This window comes from Alligator sinensis, unplaced genomic scaffold (genome assembly GCF_000455745.1).
Source record: "Alligator sinensis unplaced genomic scaffold, ASM45574v1 scaffold7_1, whole genome shotgun sequence".
Taxonomy (NCBI): domain Eukaryota; kingdom Metazoa; phylum Chordata; order Crocodylia; family Alligatoridae; genus Alligator; species Alligator sinensis.
Genome location: NW_005841843.1, coordinates 3,857,247 through 3,879,039, shown reverse-complemented (window position 1 = coordinate 3,879,039; position 21,793 = coordinate 3,857,247). Strand labels below are relative to the sequence as shown.

Genomic DNA, 21,793 nt, shown 5'->3' with positions numbered 1-21,793 from the left:
TTGAACCACTCTAGTTGAACGCATCCTATCTAATACTGAGTCCCCTTCAAATTAAATGTATTTTATCAATATACTATAAAATAAGGTTGATATACAGTGTCTGACAAAAAATTTTTTATCTACACGTTATGATAGACAGAGAATCAAAATAATTCACAGAACAAAATGCACTTTGTGGAAGTAGCTCATTTCACTGTGTAGGCTAAATGCATTTTCAGGAAGGATTACATTGTGTTTAGCAATTTATTTTATTGACAAAGCATATTTCATCAGATATTGCATCATATTGTGTAGACAAATGCATGTTGTCAAATACCCTATTTTCTTTGGTGGATGAAAAGTATTTTTAGTTCAGAATCTAGACTTCTCCAGAGAACACAATGAATTCTACTAAAGAGTAGGTTATATGGAGAACATGGTTTTATTATAATTTTGTTAAAATACTAAAATTTATTTTAAGAGCTTACCTGGACCGTATAAAAAACAAGATATGGATATTGCGATTGTGATCTCTCACACACTATTTTTTTTTTAACAGCTTTATTTTCACAGGCCTCTTTGAACAAGATCTGAGTCAGGTCCTATGTAAGTTAACTTAAGAGAAAGAAAAGCATTATTACCCCTTCACGTAACATAGTGTTGCAACAGCAGCATACCCTGAAGTATGTCAGTTGTAGCATGGTTTATCTGGTGTTAGCAAATCATGTTAAGGTATAAGATGGCCCTAAACAGATTCTGGCTGCGATTTAAAATGTATGAATGCATATGTGTATGAGTGGGGAGTGTAAGCAAAAGCTTGATTCTCCAACATTGAATACAGTTACAATTTTGCCTGTAATTTCAGGAGGTTCAGGGCTGGGGAGCAGAGCAGTTCCCCGGAGTTGGCAGAGCCTGTGCCAGCCCCTAGCCCCAGCCCCCGCCCCTGCCTTCCCTTGCCTCCCCTCGGGGGGGAGCCGCTGCCTGCTTACAGCTTGTAAGATCAATAACCCATGCAATCAGAGGGCACTGTTTGCACCATGACATCTGTCAGAGTCATGGTGATATAGCAGAAGTGTCTGTATTTGGCATGAAAAATCACATTCTCTGCCAAAAACAAACAAACAAACAAACAAAGTAAAACCCAACAACTAGCTCTTGCTACTCTGAAAACTTGCAATACAATTGTTTATTAAAAAAAAATGTGCGCTCAAAAAGACACAGCCTCCAAAACTAGATTGTATCTTAAGATGTAAATCACATGGAAAACAGGGAAACTGAGTTCATTCTCTATGGAGAGGGAAAAAATACAGATACAAACTTAGGGTGTGGGTACCTGAAAATGGACTGAAGTTAATGCTTCACACTTCCAAGAAAAACAAATGCAAAAAGTCATGGTCCATAGCCTACAAGTAGAAAACTGGAAGCAGAATTCCCAGCCTGCCACAGAAAGGGAAAGCACTACCAGGATCTGCCACTGAATAAGCAAACACGCATGGCCTCAAGAAGCAATTAGAAGAGTTTTGAAAGTACTGGCTTGATTGTGATTTTTTACAAGGTAGGCTCATAAATCGGGTCCCAAAGCAGGTTAACGAAGGTACTAAGAGAACACAGATGAGAGCAAGGAAAACAAGCAGGAGCAGGTACGGTGTAGTGGAGCTGGGCTGGACACCACTCCACCGTGCTGCTTTGGGCAACAGTCAGCATGGAGAAGTGTGGTGGCCGAACCCTGCCCACTCCCACCTGGACACTTACTTTGGGACACTTACCTGTGAACTGCACCATGCCGAAATGGGGAGGCAGAACCAAAGCAGCGTGCTCACGGACTGCTACTCCTTAGAGGGAACATTGCTTCTGAATATATTGTTTCATTTCCATTGTACTGTTTTAGAGTGGCAGAATTCTGATTTATACTTGTGTCCAGGAACAGAAAATCAGACCTATACAATTCTGAAATGGTGCATTACCAAAAACAGGTATTTCCAGAATTTTACAAGGACTTCAGCTGCAAAATGGTAAAACTCATTTTCATTTTTTTCTTTCTTGCATCCTCTCATAGGACTATGGGATTTGGTGTTACTTTATCTTATTTAGATCCTGTTCTATTAACTGTAATTCAGATTCTGACTCATCAAGGTGATTAACGTTTGTCTGGGAAAATAAAAAGAATTATTTCCCTAGATTATTGATAAACAGAATTACAAGTAAACTGGAATGAATAACTGTTTGCAGGAACCATCTCCACATCATTTTGTGAAGTCGTTATGGTTGTGGAGTGCAACTCAGAGCATATTTTGAATTTATGGTTCTTTGTTAAAGGATATGTTTTAACATTAACTGCTCCTTTAAACATTTTGGTTAATTTTAACTATTCCTATCTAACAAAAGCACAAAACAATAGAAAAGCAGATTAGAATGAATAATAAACCATTAAAATTAGATAGAGTACAAAGTGGATAGAGAATGGTATTCTGGGAGCTTTTCTGAGCTCCATTTCTTGATGCGATTTTCCTGTTCCAGTTTTAAGTTTTGCTTGTTAGTAGGGTAAATTCTGGCAAAGGGCTCAATTTCTTCCTGAGTGTCGCACTTTATCACTATGTTATCAAGAATTTTATTGTAGCAGTAATGACAGAGAAAATGACTAAAATCCCACAAAAAATGAAAGAAAATATTATTTTATCTGTGTCTCATAGTATAGGTATATTGGAAGAAATAGTGGTAAAAGGATATTAAGATAATACAGATAAATGCAGCACTTGATCCATTAGCCATAGGACAATTTTGGAAAAACAGAAGTCACATTATCTAAGCAAGCAAGAGAGTGAGTCAAACATCTTAGTATGCTACATTATAGGCTTGATAAGTTCCTCTGTATCATTATATTAGAAGGTCCTTAAAGTAGAATTCAGGGGCCTGATTCTTCTCTTAGGCCAAGTACAGACATTTGTGAAGGAGGTTAAATCATGTTAAAAGTGGCCAACTGATCTAGTTTTGTTCACCCTTGGTGTGGACCTTACATGTCTACTTAGTCTCACTGATCAGAAATCAATGTAAACTCATAACTCCACAGAAGTTCTGTGTGCACAGATCAGTCTAAAAATGGTAGAACCTAGTTTAAGATAGACCTGGATAGACATAGATACAAACTTAATTGATCTAGGGTAGATCCGTGCATTGAACTTCAGTACAGTTACCTATACAGCCCTGGAGCTAAGAAAGCCCAACTGCTGGCCCTAGTCCTGGGGTTATGCTTTTCCTACTTGCCCCCTGGTACCAGACTATTTCTAAACCCCCTCCCACCCTGCATACCAGGCAACCCTCCCCAACCCACCATCCCACAAGCTGCTCTGGGTGCTGGTTTTATCAGCATTTCCTGACGCTAGGGGCCAAGGAAATAAGTCATGGTGGCAGGAGGGGCAGGACAGATAGGGGTGTAGGATCCTGCAGACCCATCCCACAAAAACCTCCTGAATGTTAGCAACCCCCTGCAGATCATGCCTACCCCCTGATCCATCTCGCGGATCACACCTGCCCCTCCATCAATCCTGCAGATTATGCCTGCCTCTCGCATCATTCCTATGGATCCTGCCTGCCCCCATATCTCCTTATGGATTGTTCCTGCCCCCTCCATGGATCACGTCTGCTCTGACCCATCCCCTGATCACTCCTGCAGTCAATTGCCCCATGGATCCCACTTCCCCCATGAACTCACCACAGGCCCCCCCCCAGCATGCTTCCCCCCATCCCTGCACCTACCTGCTACCTCCCCCCTGCCCCCATCCTGACTTAACTTAGGTTGGGTGGCCATTTTTAACATGATTTAACCATCCCCTAACCCCTCCAAACATCTGCACTTAGCCTTACTTACAGTGTGCAATAAATAATTCCATTAAAATAACTGCATTTCATTGGTGTAAAATTGGTCTGAATGAAAATAGAACCTCTATGTCTTTCACTGCTAATCACGTAATATACAGTAGACTAAAATTTTAAAGTTTTTTTTTTTTTAAGAACATAGCACATAGATATTCATTCTAAAGGGTTAAAAAAACCTTTAAACTAAAAAGGGGTTCTTAAATATGCATATGTTTTTATTCTGAAATCCACCTAAAACTGACAAATAATGATGCATCATACATCTATTTTGACAGAAAGTGAAAAAAAATACTAATAGAAAATAACAAGTAAATCTTATTTACACTGCTTAAAGATAAAGACTTTGATATCTCCATATAGTATCATAAGCTACATAGTTCAAGTCTTATCTCACACTCTTATGCATTTTACACTAATTGGCAAGTGTGTGTCCATAAACAGTTAGACTCAAAGACAATAAGGGAAGGCAATGCTGCTAGTGAGAGAGGCACTGGTCCTTCCTACTTAACACTCCAAAGAGAAGCTTCTGCTTTGATCCTGGAGAATGTCATAGCTGATTGCATTCTAAATTTCTGTGTTATGCATGCCAATTTTGTATGTTAGGAATGCTTTAGCATTCTAAACAGTACAGCAAAGATCATCTGGGCATTCAGTATAAAGCTGCTATGAAACCAAATGATGGCTTTAAAATTGCTTTATCATAGGCTCTAGGTAAGGAGGAGAAAAATCTATCATAATATAGGAAAGCAAGCTAAAATGAAACATGAAAAAGCATATTTTTAATTACATACAAATAGCAAAATGTATATACAGCTAAACTACATATGTTTATTCATCTATTTTTGAAGTGTACTCTTGGCCACCCACATTTCAGTTGCAAATGCAACAGAAAGTATGATTAGTTACAATCTGCAAAATCATAGCAAGTGCCTCTGAAATAAATTACAAATAGCAAAGATCACTTTTCGGTGTGTGCCTCACAGTAAATCAAATAATAACCCACCAGTATATATTTGGAATACTTTATATCTTACCTAACCAACACTGGAAAAATAGAGATACATCAATGACAAGATTTGTCAATTGTTACATGCTTCATTATCACACTAAGATTTCTTGGCAACAATTAACAGTTACCCAATTTGTTGAAATTGCCTTTATTATTTTTGAAGCAGCTACTTTCTTTGAATTTAATGACTAAGAGAACAGAAACAGATGTTTCTGTTGCTAAGGAGATTGAATGAAAAAAGCAAACTATTGAGATAAGGCAAATATGCATGTTCCGTTTAAAAAAAAATTCATTTGACTTTGAATTAACTACTTGCTTTAAAAACACAATCAGCAGTAGTCCAGCTACTGAAAAGCAAAATATGGGCACACTTTTTGTTTGTTTTAGGATCGCCCTCCTATTCTGTAATATTCATTCTAATACAGTGCAACTAATGAAGATGTGTCCACACAAACAGTGGTATTGATATGCCCTGCAGATGCTGGCTGTTGAATAAGGGTATGTAATAAGCTAAATTGCAGGTAAAGAAAACCGAAATTATCTGTCTGAACAAAATAGGTAACCTGATATTAACTTTCAACTCTTATTCCAAACCTGTCATATTCCAGTTATGATGCCTTTAATACTAAAGAAGAACAAATTCAAAGATGCAAGCTTCTCAGGCAAAGAAATACAGCAAATGTTAAACTAAGCTTGCATATAATGAGCTAGATATTTAGCTAATGTAGGTCTGAGCACTTTTAGTGACTTGAATGGAACTGATGATCTGGCTTTTTATTTATATTACACAGTTAGTATACCTTCAACCAGTATGAACTCGTGAAAATAAAACAAAAGCAAAACAAGGGAGTTTCAAAACAAAAATTATTTTAGTGTACACAGAACACATCTACACATGCAAAGAATGTGAAGCAATAGACTACAGAGTTTATTGCCCTGGAGTTTATTTCACCATTCCAACACGCGCCTGGGAGCAATAAACTCTGGAGTTCATTGCTGTTTGCAGGTGTGCCCTGGATCACAGCATGTTGAGCCAGGCTGGAGCAGATCCGGCTGGCAGGGGGCCCCAGGAGTCAGCCTGCTAACCCAGAGATGCTCCCCCTTCCCCATCTCAACTTGCTGGGAGGGGCTGACTGGGGCACAAGGGTGCTTCAGCATGGGGCTAGCCAGCAGGTAGCCCCTGCATTAAAGCACCCTCATGCCCTCGCCAGCCAGAGCAGCATCTATATGTGCATTGCTGCAGAGGTTTTTTTACTCCACAGCAGGATAGTACTTGTATTTACAAATACTGCAGAATACTTATATTTACAAGTACTATCCTGCTGCAGAGTAAATAAATTTACTCCAGCCTAATAGGGGCACATGTGTAGATGTCAAGATGTTTACTGCACAGCTAATTGGTTTACTGTACAGTAAACATCTCATGTAAATGTGCCCAAAGAGTATGTATTTGCAACACCTAAATAGATTATTTTTTATTACACTGACATATTTCCATAATTTATTACACTGATACAATCCATAATTTAGAGGCTGGGGTATTTAGTTTATGGCATCATTGTATACAAGGCAATTGCAGTCATGCTTCTTCTCCAGTTCAAGGCACTGTAAATGTAATAACCTTACAAGAATGCATGAAATATGTATATCAACAAAATTCTATTATTATAATGTAACCTGAGACAAAGAGCAAATTATTTCTTGAGGACAACTGGTAAAACATAACGTTCTGCCCAATAATTTATTGCCCTCTCCTTTAATATCTTGTACATGTATAGTACATTATATTTTACATGGACACCCAGACAAAAAGAACAATTATTTAATAGAGCTAAGATATTCAACTATGTGGCCAATTTGTTTTATAGTCAATCCAGTTGATCCTTACCTTATATTCCCAAAAGTTTTGGACACAGATAATTTAGTCCCAGGTTTGTGATTATTCACATGGTTATTTCTGTTTTTGGCCCAGTCCTGGAAAACTTTCTGGTATGCTTAAATTAAATACTTTAATAAGACTATTTACATGCTTAAAGTTAGACCAATTTGTAAGTATTTTTCTAAGTATTTTTCCAATCTCTAAGTATTTTTTGCATTGGAATCTTAGCTAGTACACTCTTTGGTTCAGGTTTTTTACTTTGGTTGGTCCTTATAAAGGCATAATCTATAAAGCTATATTAAAATACTAAATAATAAAAACAGAGTTTCAGAAATAATTAATTCATTTTCCTATTAGTTATCTCAAGTCCTGCCTTGAACACACACTAAAGAATGCCAACATTAGAAAACCATACTATTTATCAAGGTAAAGCAAAATGTCCATCATAAAAATGTGCTATTTATATCATTTTTTCAAAAGCAGCAGAGGGTGCAAAATACAGTGAAGAGATACCCTAGGTATAATTGTTTTCCATTGAAAATAGGTCCATAGCAAAAATTATTTGTTTTCTGAATCATCCTACTTCATACCCCTACTGCAATTGCAGTGTAGGTACACTGAAATATAACCTCTTCACTCTCCAATGCCCTACTGACATGTTTGGCTGCTGCATTATTAGCACCCTAAGATGACTCCCTATTACTCAAAACTGAATTATTCTTGCAAGGCATCTTGCTCACCAGTAATACTTTCTTTCCTGTAGTCAATAACAGTCACCTCCTGGATGACATCTGAGTCTACTTTCAGGCTTACTGTAACTGATTCATGTCCCAACCTCTGCTGCCAATATATATATAGCTGTCAAATGGAGTAGTGATGGCAGTGGTCCTTCTTGCCTGATGCACTGAAATGTCTCTCAGTTTTAAACATTTTGATTCCTCACTGTGATGTCAGTTTAGCTCTATTTTTTATTCCTTCTGCAAAACCTGCAACTACTTTGGAAAATGATCAATTAAAACTACAAATATAGCATATCCATCAAGTTGATATGCAGTTTGCAAATACAAAAGAATGCTGTTTGTGAAGTGATGCAAAAGGATAAGCCCTCCAGTCACATACATATTACAGTAAATATATTTCAAATCTAAAATGTATCCATTAACTAGCTTATATAAGGATCCAATCTTGGGAGTACTTAAACCAGTCATCTACACCAGTGAGGCTCAACCTTTTCATCACACAGGCCAGAAGAAGGGCAAGGGCTGGTCCTCAGGCCAAATCAGACCCTATGTGTAAGGACTGGGCTCTAGGGGCCCGACATAACCCCTGTCCAGTCCTGCATGTGGGGAATCAGGCTCTGGGGGCCTTGCACCACTCCCACATGCAGAGATTGGGTCCCATACTGTCCTGTGTGCCCAACATGGACCTGGTCCAAAGGCTGAGAGTTGAGCACCCCAATGTATAGTTATATTGTCTCAGTTATATACTAGAAAGCATGTGAGTTATAGTTTATTCTTACAGACACTGTTTGTCCTTACCTTTCTTCCAAGATACTGTAAATTAATTGAATTTACACAAACTCTGAAATCTGAAGGGGAAGATCCTATAATTCATACTCAAGTAAAACTCTTGGTGAAATCACTGAATGTCCTCTTACAGTCTGACTGGGACTTCAGGATCAGGCCTGGAAAATCTGGATATGCCAGAAGTTTCAGCTTCAGATTATGCATCATGGCTACTTGCACACGTTAAAATAAATAAATACATTAAAAAATAAAACACCACACTTTACCAGAAACAGTATGTTACTTAGATTCAATCAGCTTTAAATAAAACTGCCAAAAAAGCCCCACTAAAGCATATGATCTATACAGAAGTTGGACAAGCCGGGTCCAACTAATGCACTGCCTCCTCTGGGCATGAACTGTGCCTTGGCGCAGAAGTGCACCAAGTTTAAAGTAAAGTGCCATTTTATTTTTCAGGTTTTGTTAGGTTTTTTTTAAATGTCTGAAAGCAGCTGATGTTACCTGGCATAAATCACCAATAACAAATATATTTTCTTAATAGAAGCAAAACATAGGTATTTTTTTCCTTTATCCAGGGCAAATTTATTCAATAAAGTTTGCATCAGTCCCTATCAGAAACTTGTACCATAAGTTGTAGTTCTTACCTTTTGTTTTTTTCCAAGGCAACCATTGTGCCACTTCAACTTTTCAACTTTTTACAATTATGATACATAGGACAGTGTATGTTTACTTAACAAAGAGCAAGGCTGGAATATCTCTTAGTATATCAGAGAGAGCTATATTAGTATAGTCAGACAGATAGCAGGATAGATGTACACTTTAGGTGCATCTACATGAGACACATTAATGCGCATTAGCCTAAGTGAATGAGCATAATGGGTGTGCATCTACACATGCATGCTTTCAATGTGCATTAACTTAGGCTACTCCCACCTAAATTTGATACCTGCAAATGCAGGTATCAAATTTAGGTGCGAGTAGTTAATGCACATTAACACGTATAGGTGCAACCCAGAACTAACTTTAGTACCGGGTCTGCCCTGCCACTAGGGGGCTGGCCTGAGCCCAGCCTCAGGGAATATCTAGGAGTTGGGGTGCTGGGCACCTGCCCCAGGGCCCTGCCTCTAGGCCTCCCCAATCTGGGCTTGAACACACAAAATATTGTCAATAGTTTTCCCCTTGTATATAGTTTCCAACTTGTAAATGTTTTTTTTTATTCTTGGTGGGTGGGGAGGGCGGTGGAGGGGCTCTGTTTGAGGGGGGAAGGGTTTCTGTTTGTCATGACCGTAGGTGTTGTGAGGGTAATAACATGTTTTTGTTTTACCCATGTCTGTCCTGAGAGTGATGTTGGGGGTGGGCAGGGGATAGTGGATGTGTGGGGGGCAGGGCAGGCAGGCTGCAGCAGGGAATGCAGGATGGGGGAGAGGGGCCAGGCAGGGGCTCCCACAGCAAATGCCCTGGCCCCTGCTAGTGGGTGTGTGGCTGTCCTGGGCCTGCTACGGCCAGCAGGCCCAGCACCATGGCCATCAGGAGCATGGGGCACTGGTAGGGGCAGTGCTGGAGCAGCAGGGCACTGGGTGTTGCTGGCAGGGGCAGGGACAGCCCTGATGCAGGGAAGCAGGGTGGGCAAGGTGGGAGCTGGCAGCTGGCTCCGTCTCCAACATGGCTTCCAAGTGGTGGCAGCCATGTGGCCGCAGGCTGGAGCTCTCCCCAGTGGCCACAGGGGCACATGGCAGGGCTGCAGGGATTTGGGATTAACTTTAGTCCCAAATCCCTGCACATGTAGACACCTGTCAAAATTGCTTAATGCACATTAAATTTAGTCACACATAAATGCATGTGTAGACATGCCCCTCATTGACTAATTAAATCAGAGATGCATACATATATTTTCATAAACAGTGGCTTGCTTCAACAGATGATATGATGATGGGACTACAGGAAGCAGACCTTCTAAATAGAAAGCAGTGATTAGAATACAGAGGCTAGGTTCAGAGGTGTAGGTTGTAGCCATGTTGGTCTAAGGAAATAGGCAGACAAGGTTCTTTGTGTGAATCTGATATATCTTTTCAGACATTCAAAAAACCCAAAGTGGAATTGATCTAGGTTATGCAGTTTTCTGTAAGTGGCATAGTTTAGATTAGTAGCGAACAGAACACACACATTCACACTTGGGGGGGGGGGGGGAAATGACAAACCTTAGACCGAGTTTCATCATTTTTTAACCAGTGTGTGTATGTGTGCGTGAAACTTCTGGTCTGTTATGGGTGTAGACTGGTTTTGTGCACCAAACTTGTTCTTTTCTAGGTAGACACCAATTTCTGATCACTTATAACAGTAAAAGTGTAATGTCTGTACCTGGCCATACGGAAGGGTGGGGTGGTGGTGGGGGATGGAAAAAGGACCATCAAGTCAGCTTCCATCACAGCTCTCATCCTCCTGGTATACTGAAGGTACATTGATGACATTTGCATAGTATGCATACATAGGGAAGAATCCCTAGAAAAATTCCATCAAGACTTTAAACAACTTCTACCCCTCCATCAGACTGACTTTGCAATGCTCCACAGAGCAAAATTATTTCTTGAACACTTATATGAAAATTTGCAATGGCCATCACCACCACACTGTATCAGAAGCCAACCAACTGCTACAGCTACACTGGCAGCTCTCATCCTAAGTGTACCACTTGACTCACTGTCTGTAGCCAAGCTCTACATTACAAGCATATCTGCTCTGATACACCTTAAGGATCTGAAGCAAGGATTCCTACACTTAGAATACAATCCTAAAATGGTAGCCACTCAAATCAATTGAGACAGACTCAGACCCAGCTTCAGCCTGCTACAATATCAACCCAGGACAATGACAACAGAACCCTTTTGGTTGTCACCTACAGCTCCCAGCATGAATACCTTTGACACATCATTAATAACCTCCAACCCCACCTAGAAAATTACAACCATCTCAAGGTAGCCATGGAGAACAAGCCTGTTTTCTCTTACAGACAGTCCCCCAACACCCCTCCAGCAACTGACTACCTCACTTGTATTCGTAACAAGGCACCAGACTTTGTTCCAGACCCAGACGACAGCTGTGCATCATCACTGGTTCAAATAATTTGGATTTTAACATCGAAGGTTTGTTCACCTACTCCTCTACCAGCATCATATATGCCATCACTTCTGAGGTCTACATGGAAGACAGGAGGTGACGCCTATATTTAAGAATGAATGAACACCAATCTGACATAATTTCTGTAAAGACACAGAAATCTGTGGCAGAACAGTTTAAATGCCTGAGCCATTCCATTTGTGAGCTCTGAGTAACAGTTTTTAGGCACCAAACCTTTAAAACACAACTTGCAAAGGAAATTGTGAAACAAGATATCATCCACAGACTTGACTGCATTAAGTACTGTCTAAATCAAAACTATAGGTTCTTATCCCGTTACCTGGATTAGCTTTTAACTCACTTCCCTAAGTGGGTTAACTGCTTTGTCTTACTCTCTCCTACCCATTTTGCCTTTTCGAGCAGTGCCCCTTCCATTTTTTCTGCCTTCCCTGCCCTTTGTACTCTAACCAAAGTTTTCTGTTTAGAAGTGCTGCTTCCTGCAATCCCTGTATAGCATCTAATGAAGTAATCTACAAATTATGGAAGTTCATGCATCTCTGGATTTAATTAGAAATTAAATAATTTAATTTATAAGGTGAAAATCTACCCTACCTTCTTTGTACATAAGCCATTTTATATAAACAGCTTGTGTCCTGCTGCAGATTGTGAAAAAGATATTAATCATACATCTCTCAACACTGAGTGTAGGTATTTTGGATAGGAGTTTGCTAGAAGTTCTAAAGAAATTCTTGATTTAAGTTCTTGAATACAAGCTCCACCTGTTTGTCATCCCTTAACATTGTTCCTTCCAAAGTAATCAGCCCAAATTCTAAGACTTTTGTATAATCTACTCATTTTACCCATGTTGAAAGTCAATCCCACCTGTATTTGACTTCTCCTGGTAATATTTATATCTTTATGGCTATTAATTTTTCCCATCAGTTTTCAAATACTTAGGACAATTGATTTTTTGAGAAAGCCAAATGGGATGCTGTGAGATTTGTTTGCCCTCCTATGTATCACTGTAGAATAAAGGTATTACACATATGGGTGGTGGGTTGGATCAGGCCAATGGATCCATTTCCTCTCATCTGTAAAGCTCTGACAAGAGCTGGGAATTCCAGAGTGGGCTGAATGGTGGGGTAGTACCTGCTACAGAATTCAGGGTCACAGGGCCTCATTGGGGATAGACAAATGTAGGGTAGTAGCAGGCATCTGAGCTATGACTCAGCCAACTCAGTGCCACCTGCTCCAACACCACTCACTCTGCCACTGCCAGGTCTGTGCTCTATGAAGAGCACTACAGTCTGGATCTGGCTTGGGGTACAGAGTGAATTTGACATCTCTAACCTAGAACTACTGTTCTGTTTGAATTCTCATCTTCCCTACATTTATGGGATTTCTAATGCACAATCTAAAACAAAAAACAAAAAAAGAAACATACTCACCTACCAAAATGGGACAGGACACAGCACAATTTTGTTTGTTTTTCAATTCAAATACTATCTTACTAAATACATCTCTCTTCCAGCATGGCAGTGTTCAAGCTAATCTATGAATGCATGAAGTTCAGAGGGTCTGATAATATTTGTTGGCAGAAAAAAACACAAATTATCCAAGTGTCACCAAAACACCAGTACAAAAGTTAAGGCCCCATCTCTCTTTATTATAGCACTTAAAGAAATCAGACCATTGATTCATTAAAATATGGTTTGTGGAAGCATGATTTTTGAAAGGTCTACTCTCTCTAAGTAGGTGTCCTGATTCTAGCTCTGTCACAGTTACTCATATCATATAGTCCGTCATAATTGTACATTATTCTCCCATGATGTACTGTTACTAGATAATTATAATAAGTTGCTATTTTGTAAAGGCCAATGTTATATTTATACAGTACGCACAATGTGGAGCTGTAACTTATCAGAAAGGAAGGACTGCATGGAAAAAAAGGAATAAATGTTTACAAGAAGGCAAAACTGGTCAATTTATAAATTTATATGAATTCTGTTTCATTTTGATGGTTACATAGGATGGCACTCTCACTGGTCAAAGAAGGAAGGAGGAACTAGATAATGGGTAGAAATTATATCAGTTTTAAGATTCCAGTCTTCATCATGCTATTGCCCTTTCATTGCTTTTCAATACTTCCTTTCTTAAGAGGAAAAAAGGAGATATAAAAATATTCAAGAAAATAAGTACTCAAAAGCAACTGAAAAGAAATCATGTCCTCAAAAGAAGAGCAAAAGAAATTATTTTTTAAAAGTGAAAGTGTGTAGTGTTTGCATTTTTGAAGCTTAGTGGTGATATTTGGGGGAAATAATTGAGATATCACAAAAAGTCACTCCAGCAGTAATAAAATCAAATAATATCAATAACCATTAGCCTAATTCTCTACTGGTTTGTAATCTGTAAAAAAAAAAAAAAAAAAATTGCAAAGTAGTGGTAAAACTGTGTTCTCCACTCAATACCATGTTCTCTACTCACATCTACAGTAGTCTTACATTCACACTACACAGATGAAGCCATTAAAAAGAATCAGACCCTAAATAAGCAAACACTTGGCTCCATTAAATAATAAAACATACATCTTATATATTCAGTTACAAAAAACTTAACTGATATCTTTCTGTTGTAATTCCATCGATAGAGTGGTTACAGGCTGATTTACTTATCACGTAGCACAAAAATAAATAAAGATGAAGATGAACTACAATATGGCCAACATTGCAACTATGACGAGGTCTACATAACCGGGCTTACAGAAAAACTCAGATGGACTATTTAATTATGGCAAAATACACTCTGAAGGATTGCTTTAATAGAAAAACCAACAACAACAAAAAGAGACGCTACAAAAGATGCTGGCAATGGAGTAAAAGAAGAGTCTTCCAAGCAACTTTCAGAAACCTTAATGCCAAGAGCATTTTATCTCAAAAGATTTTCCTCATGCTGAAAGAGAACAAGTTAAGGAGTAAGATTGAGATATCTGAAATGTACACAGCAAGATCAGTGGAAAAAAATGTCCTAACAAGAGTAGGGGAGAGGTATATGGAGTCCATTTAAGAAAGACAATTAGATTAGTAAGAATACCTAGACAGCTAAAAAAAAAAGACATAAGTTACTCAGTGAGAAAGGGATTATTACAGATCCAAAGCAGAAAAGAAAGGATGCCTCATCGAGTAAAGAAGCAAGAACTTCAACCTCCAATGGGGATTATCAAATTGAGAAAAGATGGGCTGAGCTAACTACAGAAATTAGGTTCTTTCTTTTGCCAACTGCCAATTTGAGCTAAATGATCACAGTATAGTTTTGTTCATAAGACTAGTAAAGACTAATGGGGCACCCATTAGGGGACTGAGTGTAAATGTAAAGCACAGATATAAAGAGAGGTCTTAGAAAGTAATAATTACCAGAAATATCAACAATAAACCAATACAAACTAAGTAGCACTATAGTTACTTCCACAAACCAGACTTAAGTTAATTTAATAATTCACTCTGGGGAGCTCTAAATGAACAATTGTGTATGTGCTATGTAAATACACTGTTTAAATAAATTTAAGCATTACTGGAATGACTTGACATTATAACAGGAGTTGTCCCTCAGAAACCTTACTACAGAAATATTAAGGCATATACCACGGGCAGATATCAATGGCATAAACTAGCTTGGAATTTAAAGGGTAAGAATTAGATAGCCTCAAAGTAGACTTGAAGTACACCACTGCTAGTAATAGCAAAACAGAGGAGATGGACAATGAAAATATCAGATACATTTTGGTATAGAGGAATTATATACTTTCTATTACCTTAAACATTGTTAAGGACAATGCATTAAACTTTCCTTATGAACAAAAGCATCTAGGCCTACTGAGGGGAAAAATAACTGTTCCAGCAGTTGGGTTAGATTTTTTTTTTCCATCCCTATCAAAGTAAGGCTTTAGAAAAGTTATTTAAAACATCATGGACCACTCAAGAGAACCTCCTTGGGGAGAACAGCAAGAGTACAAAAATAGCTTGAGATGGCTGGTGGTCAGAAGCAATGAGCACCTTTGAACTCTGCTTTCATTTAGTGAACCTCAAACTGTTTGAAGTTGCATCCTGGACTTCTTGTCATGACTCCAAGCCTGGAAAGAAAAATGCTGAAGACCTGGCACTTTCAGCTTCATTAATACTTCAAATGAATGGCTGTTCAGATGTATCATGCAAGGAAAAGCTGTGCTCTAGTAATATTAGCATCTGCTACCATTTTTCCCACTCCCCATTCCATCTCCGAAAAAGAAGAAGAAATTTAAACTGTTTTTGTTGCTGAGGATCATGCGGCTGAATCTCTATTAGGAAGAAGTCCAGCAAATTTTGTTCAAAAAGACTGTACTAGGGTTTTTGTTTACATACTTGTTTTCCATCAGCTTTGATCCACCATGCTGCGATGATATGAGCCTTTGTTGCAAAGAAAAGAAAAAGAAAAAAAAAAAAAATCAAACAAAAATGCAGCAATATGGATGTCACACCAATGGCCTCTCACTAACACAGGAGAGTAGTGGAAGGACATAATAATGGTAGGAAATGAATCCAGAGATTTACTTCTAAACTGGTTGTTCTTCCTATTTGTTATTTTCATAAAGGAGAATGGATCAAAAGGAAGAAATAATAGTTCTTTGGTGAGCCACAGGGGATGGACAAAAAAAAAAAAATCACACAAAAGCAAGACAGTCGAGGAAAAGGTACCAGAGATTCTCTCATACAAGACAATCCATGGGAACATACTAACATTGTGGAAATAATAATAATGCCACCAGTTCAACCCCTATGTTGCTAGTAGAGCACAATGACACTCTACAAAAAAGAAGTTCCATGGAAAAAATAATAGCTTCTGATATGAAGTGTTCTAAAATCTATTTCTGTAATGGCCTTTGAATGATTCAAAACATGGAAAGAAATCCCCCCCTCCTCTTCCCCCATGTCTCCCTCTGCTCGCATCCTCTCCCCCTCTCAATAAATTTATTAGGGTGATGCTGTGCTACAGCTCCATTATGCTGGTAAGATTACACCTGAAAAAGGTCTAGTGCAGACACTAATTTAAGTCATGCAAACACTAATTTAAGTCAGAGGAACTGTAGGAAATGCTCTCACAGCAGCTTCTTCCTTGCTGCAAAGGGGTTGGTTTGCAGTCTGGAGTGGCCTCAGAACTGAACACTATGATTATTTCTAACTCATACCCTACACCATTGTGCACCATTAGTCCCAGGGCTGCAAGAAACTGAGGAGCACAGGTCTGCATACACCAGTGCTGCACAGCTCCTACAAAGGTGGATTTCTCCTTTGATGTATTGTGGCATGTTTTATAGATTCACAATGCCGCCAGAACTCTGCATAGGAATAGAAACTACAATCTGGTCCATTATTTTCGAAGTATTCAAATAGAGAGATGTAGTTAGTAATTATAGAGAAGGAAGTCAGAATTCAGTTTTACACTCTGCTTTGTCACCGAGTTGCTTCCAGATCTTGGGAAGTTAGGCTGCGATTTGGGTTCCCCCTTTTTACAAAGGGAGTTAATAACTTGCTTATAATACCACACATGGATATTTTGAGGTTTAACTGAAAAAATGCTTTGACTTTTTCATATGAAATCCATCATAATCTCAGTCCTGCAACTTTTGCTGACAAAAGTAGCTCCTGGAGCCTATTTACAATGATGAGGCCTACAAGACTGGAATTCTTCATATATGTGTTGTATTAGGGCTTTACTTGCTAGAGAATACACTGGTAAGTATCTTCTAACTACACCAAAATGTATAACAAAGACTCTTTGGAATAAATATGTATTCTAAGTATACATGAATACAAAACAGAAGGGTATACTCTGTTTTGGAAGGATAGGTTTGGGTAAAAAGGAGGTGGTACTAAATACATCCAAAATACATATGCTTGTTCCCAGGTCCTGGAGAAGGATAGCAGCAAATGAGAATGTAGCTGAGTACAGATAAAGGAGGAAGAATAAATGTGGTATAATATTAGAGATCTATTATAGACCACCAAGTCAGAAAAATGAATAAAGTACTTGTAAAGATAGTAACAAGAATATCTAACAATTAGTTATAATAATATATTAAGAGGAGATTTTATCTCCCTCTGGTACCTAAGGTCAGAATAATACAGCAAAACAAAATACCCAGCAAGTTCCTAACATGATTCTTCAATGGAGAATAAGACCCCTGACACACACTACACTTCAGTTGTAATTAACCAGTTAATCACTTCTTAAGTTGTAACCTGGCCACATGTTGAAATAATTAACGGCATCATAAAATAAGGAATAAGCCACAAAGTTATTCCACAAAATGTGTAATAACATTATAGTTGGTTGCAAACACATCATTAACTGAACGTGTGACCAAGTGCACACCTGTGGCTGGGAACCCCATTAGCTGATCCAGGCTCCCAGTCTGAAGGGCAACCCTCTAGCTAATGGGGTTCCCAGCTACAGAGGTGCACCTGGCTGCACATTCAGTTAATTGTGTAAAAGCTAAGGGAGCTCCCAGTTGAGGGGGAGCCATAGGAACCCTCTACCTACCAGTGCCAGGGTAGCCTGGGATTGTGATCCTGGGCTTACCCTGCACCAGGAATAAGGCAGGATGGGATCTAATGCTCAATCCCATAATCATGCATCCTGGCATGCACATATGGCATGGTAGGAAGTGTGACTGTGTAGACTGCACAACAGAACCTACTGTCTCTTGCCTGCATGTCTAGCAACTAATGGATCCTGTTTTGACCAATAAGAAGGAATTAGTTGAGAATATGCAGGTGATTAGAAATTTGGGGAAAAGTAATTGCGACACAAATGAATTAAATTCTCAAAAGCTAGAAGTTAACAGAACAAAAAGAGTAGGGCATATTTTAATTGCCCTAGAAAAATAGTAGGTAAGATCCTATGGCAAACCAACGGATAAAGGGGTCCAGGAGGGCTGGCAGTTTCTTAAGTACTAAATAGCCAGGGTGAACTATTAGTAGAAGATAAATTTGTTTTAAAGCTGTAACCAGATAGCTAACAAAACAATACAGACAAAGAAGGGGAAAGGCTGAAGGTCATGTTAATTTAAGAGAGCAATAGAAATTATTTGATTAACTTGAATAAATTTAAGACAGCAGGGCCTGCTGAAGTTAATTCCAGGGTGCTGAAGGATCTGGCAAAAAGGATCTCAAAGCCACTGACAATAATATTTACCAAGTTGTGGGAGACAGGCAAGGTTCCAGAGGACTGAGAAAGAGTTAACATAGTTCCCATCTTTAAAAAAAAAAAAAGGGGGGGGGGGGGGGAGAGGAAGGAAGAGGAGGGAAAGCCAGGAAATTATATATTGGTCAGTCTAACTTTAAAACCTATGAAGTTATTAGAACAAATTATAAAGAAATAAATTTTGAAATATCTAGAGGACCAAACACTTATCACTAACAGCCCAAATGGATTTGTTAAACAAATCATGCCAAATTTGATCTCCTTCTTTGTCAAAGTAACTAACTGCATGTCCAAAGGAAATGTAGTAGACACAGTATACTTGGACTTTAGTAAAGCTTTTGATAGAGTCTCAAATAACATTTGCATTAGTGCGCTGGAGAAATATGAGCTAGATAAAATTGTTCTAAGGTGGACACATAAATGGCTCCATAACTAAGTGAAGAGTAATGACCAGGGAGCTAGGCTTTCCGTTTCCTGCAGAAAACCATCCAGTTTCCCTTTAAAGGAGAAAACCCCCAGATTTCCCCTTTGAAGTAGGAAGCCATGGGTTTCCCTTGCAGGCTGACAGACTTCCAGCTTGCAACCAGCTGCTTGGGACTGGGAGGAGAGGGGGGGAAGGGTGATCTGGGAATGGACTGGGAAGGTGCAGGGCAGGGAGTACCACATGCACATGTGTACACACTCACACAGCTGGCAATGCAGCCAGGCAGGATGGTGGGAGCAGCCCCAGCACCTGCATGCAGGTAAGTCTATGGGGTGGGAGAGGAGGGGAGTTGGAAGGCCAGGGCTTGGGGACCGTGCCTGTGCTACCAGGGCTGTGGGCCAAGCTCCAGGAAGCCCCACACACCCCCTACCCCACACATACTGATGATGCATTGAGTGGGCATGGAGACATACGTGCCCCTCAAAATTTCTGCGCTGACAACAGGGCACAGGGCTGCAGCCTGGCTGGACTGGCACTGGGTACAAGCTGTGTCTGTGGCCCAGTGGGTGAGGCCTGGTGCTGGACAGTGGATCAGGGTGAAGAAGCTGGGCACTACCATTGCTGCCAGGAGTGCCAGCCATGCCACCATAAGGAACTCTCTGCCTTCCCAGCAGCAGTGGGGTCAGTGACAGCCTGAAGTTGTGTGCGCGTCCCCCCCGTGCTGGCCCTTATACATCACCTACGACCTCACACCCCTGCCCCATACACACACACCCTTCCCAACCCCCTGGTCCACATCCCCCCACCCTTCCATGCACATCCACCTGGTGCAGGAGGGGAGCTCTACTAGCAGAGAGCAAGTGGGGGGTAGGCAGGGGCTGCGGGTTAGAAGTGAAGAGCACCAGCATGATGGGGAAGGCGTGGCTTGGGAGGGGGACAATGCAGGAGCAGCCTCAGTATGTCAGGGTTAGGGGCAGGGGGGGGGGGGGGGGGGGGGAGGGTGAGATACAGCTACAGTTGGACCTGGAGGGGCACGTGTCCCCTTGGTGCAAGGAGGGAAGCTGCTGCCAGAAGGAAGAAAGTGAGGCGTAGGCAGTGGCTGCAGGTTGGGAGTCAGAGGCACTGGTATATCAGGGCTACTCAGTGTCAGAAAGCATCGGGGGGGCAGCTGCAGATGTACCCACATCCTGATGAGCAAAGCGGGTAGGAGGAGCTCTGATTTTCCATGATTAAAAAAAACAAAATCAAAAACCAAAATATATAGGTATTTAGAGTTTATTTTATTATTTTATGATTGAGGCACTGTTAGGCTTCCAGACTGCTTTAACATTGTAAATAATATCAATAAAACATTGTGTTCAACTGATACCTATATATGAGGGGGTGTATACACGTATGTACACACATACACATGCATGCACACACATGCATACAAGCATGGGTGTGTGTGTGTGTGTATACGCGCACACACACACACATACACACGTGTATGTGAATGCGCACATATATATCTCTATATATCTAGATCTATATATATGCTCTATTTGAACTATCTAGATAACCATTTTTCATTTTAAGCATGGAAAAACATGGATTTTGGATTTTTTTTATTTTTTTTTTTATCAGAGAAAACCAGGATCCCTCATAATTGTGAATGGATCAGTGTCAGAATGAAAGAGGTACTGGGGCTGGGGGTGTTGTTCCACAGGGATTTGTCTTTGGTTCAGTGCTGTTTAATATCATGGTATCATGATTTGGATACCAGAACAGAGAGCCTCCAAATCAAAATTGCAAATGAAAAGACTGGGAAGTGTTGAAGGTCAGGAAAAGAATTCAGAAGCATCTTGACAGATTGAAAAGCAGGTAAGAGATAACAGATTGTAGCCCACTAAAACACAGGTGTGCTATACACAGAATGGGAGAAGAATAATCAAAAGCAGAAATACAGAATGGGAGATAACCAGCTGGGCAGCAGCACTGCTGAGAAGGATTTAGGGGGTTTGCTGAATCCTTGGGATCAGCAGTGTAAGAGCTGCAAAAAAAGCAAATGTCATTTTGAGCTGCATCGCATTAGTATTAGATGTAAGACACAGGAGATGACAGTACTGCTCTATTTGAACTAATCAGACCATACCGTGGAGTTCTGGTTTCCACATTTTAAGGTTGGGGACAGCTGGGCAGGGCCCAAAGGCAGATGACAAAAATGATAAAAGGATTGAAAGGAAAGCCATATAGGGACAGGTTAAGGGAACTAGTTATGTATAGCTTAGAGAAAAGAAGATTAAAGAGGAACATGGTAACAGTTTTAAAGTATATGAAAAGCTGCCATAAACACGAACCATTATCTTCTGCCAGAGGGCAAGACATGAAGCAATGTTTTTAAATTGCAATGAAGTAGATTTAGATTAGATCTCAGGAAAAAGAAAAAAAAAAAAAACTTTCTTACTGTTAGAACAGTAAGGTAGTGCAATGGACTGCCCAGTTAAACTGTAGAATCTCTCATTGGAGGTTTTTACGAGGAGACTTGATAAACATCTGATAGAGATGATTTAGGAACAGTGTTCCTCCATTCAGACAGGAGATTATTCCAGACAAACCTTGAGGTTCATTCCAACCCTATGATTCTATAATTCTGTATACAAGTGTATTTAACAGTAACTTAGGAGACGCTTTTCTTGGTTTTTAAATAACCAGTTGTTTCATGTTTAGATATGAAGTCAAAACTTTTGTTTATAAATAATACAACACTTTGA

The 21,793-nt window shown here is 39.7% G+C and overlaps 1 long non-coding RNA gene across 2 annotated transcripts in view; it reads right to left on the bottom strand.

The window, feature by feature from the left end:
* Nucleotides 1-21,793, bottom strand: part of LOC112550490 — a 268,292-nt gene that overhangs the window by 143,619 nt on the left and 102,880 nt on the right. Inside the window, exon 3 of one of the 2 annotated variants that reach the window (XR_003094366.1) lies at nt 15,774-15,819. The exons of the other annotated variant lie outside the window; for it this stretch is intronic. This is a non-coding gene — a long non-coding RNA (uncharacterized LOC112550490). Of the gene's footprint in view, nt 1-15,773; nt 15,820-21,793 lie in introns of those variants that run through there. 2 annotated transcript variants of the gene reach the window in all.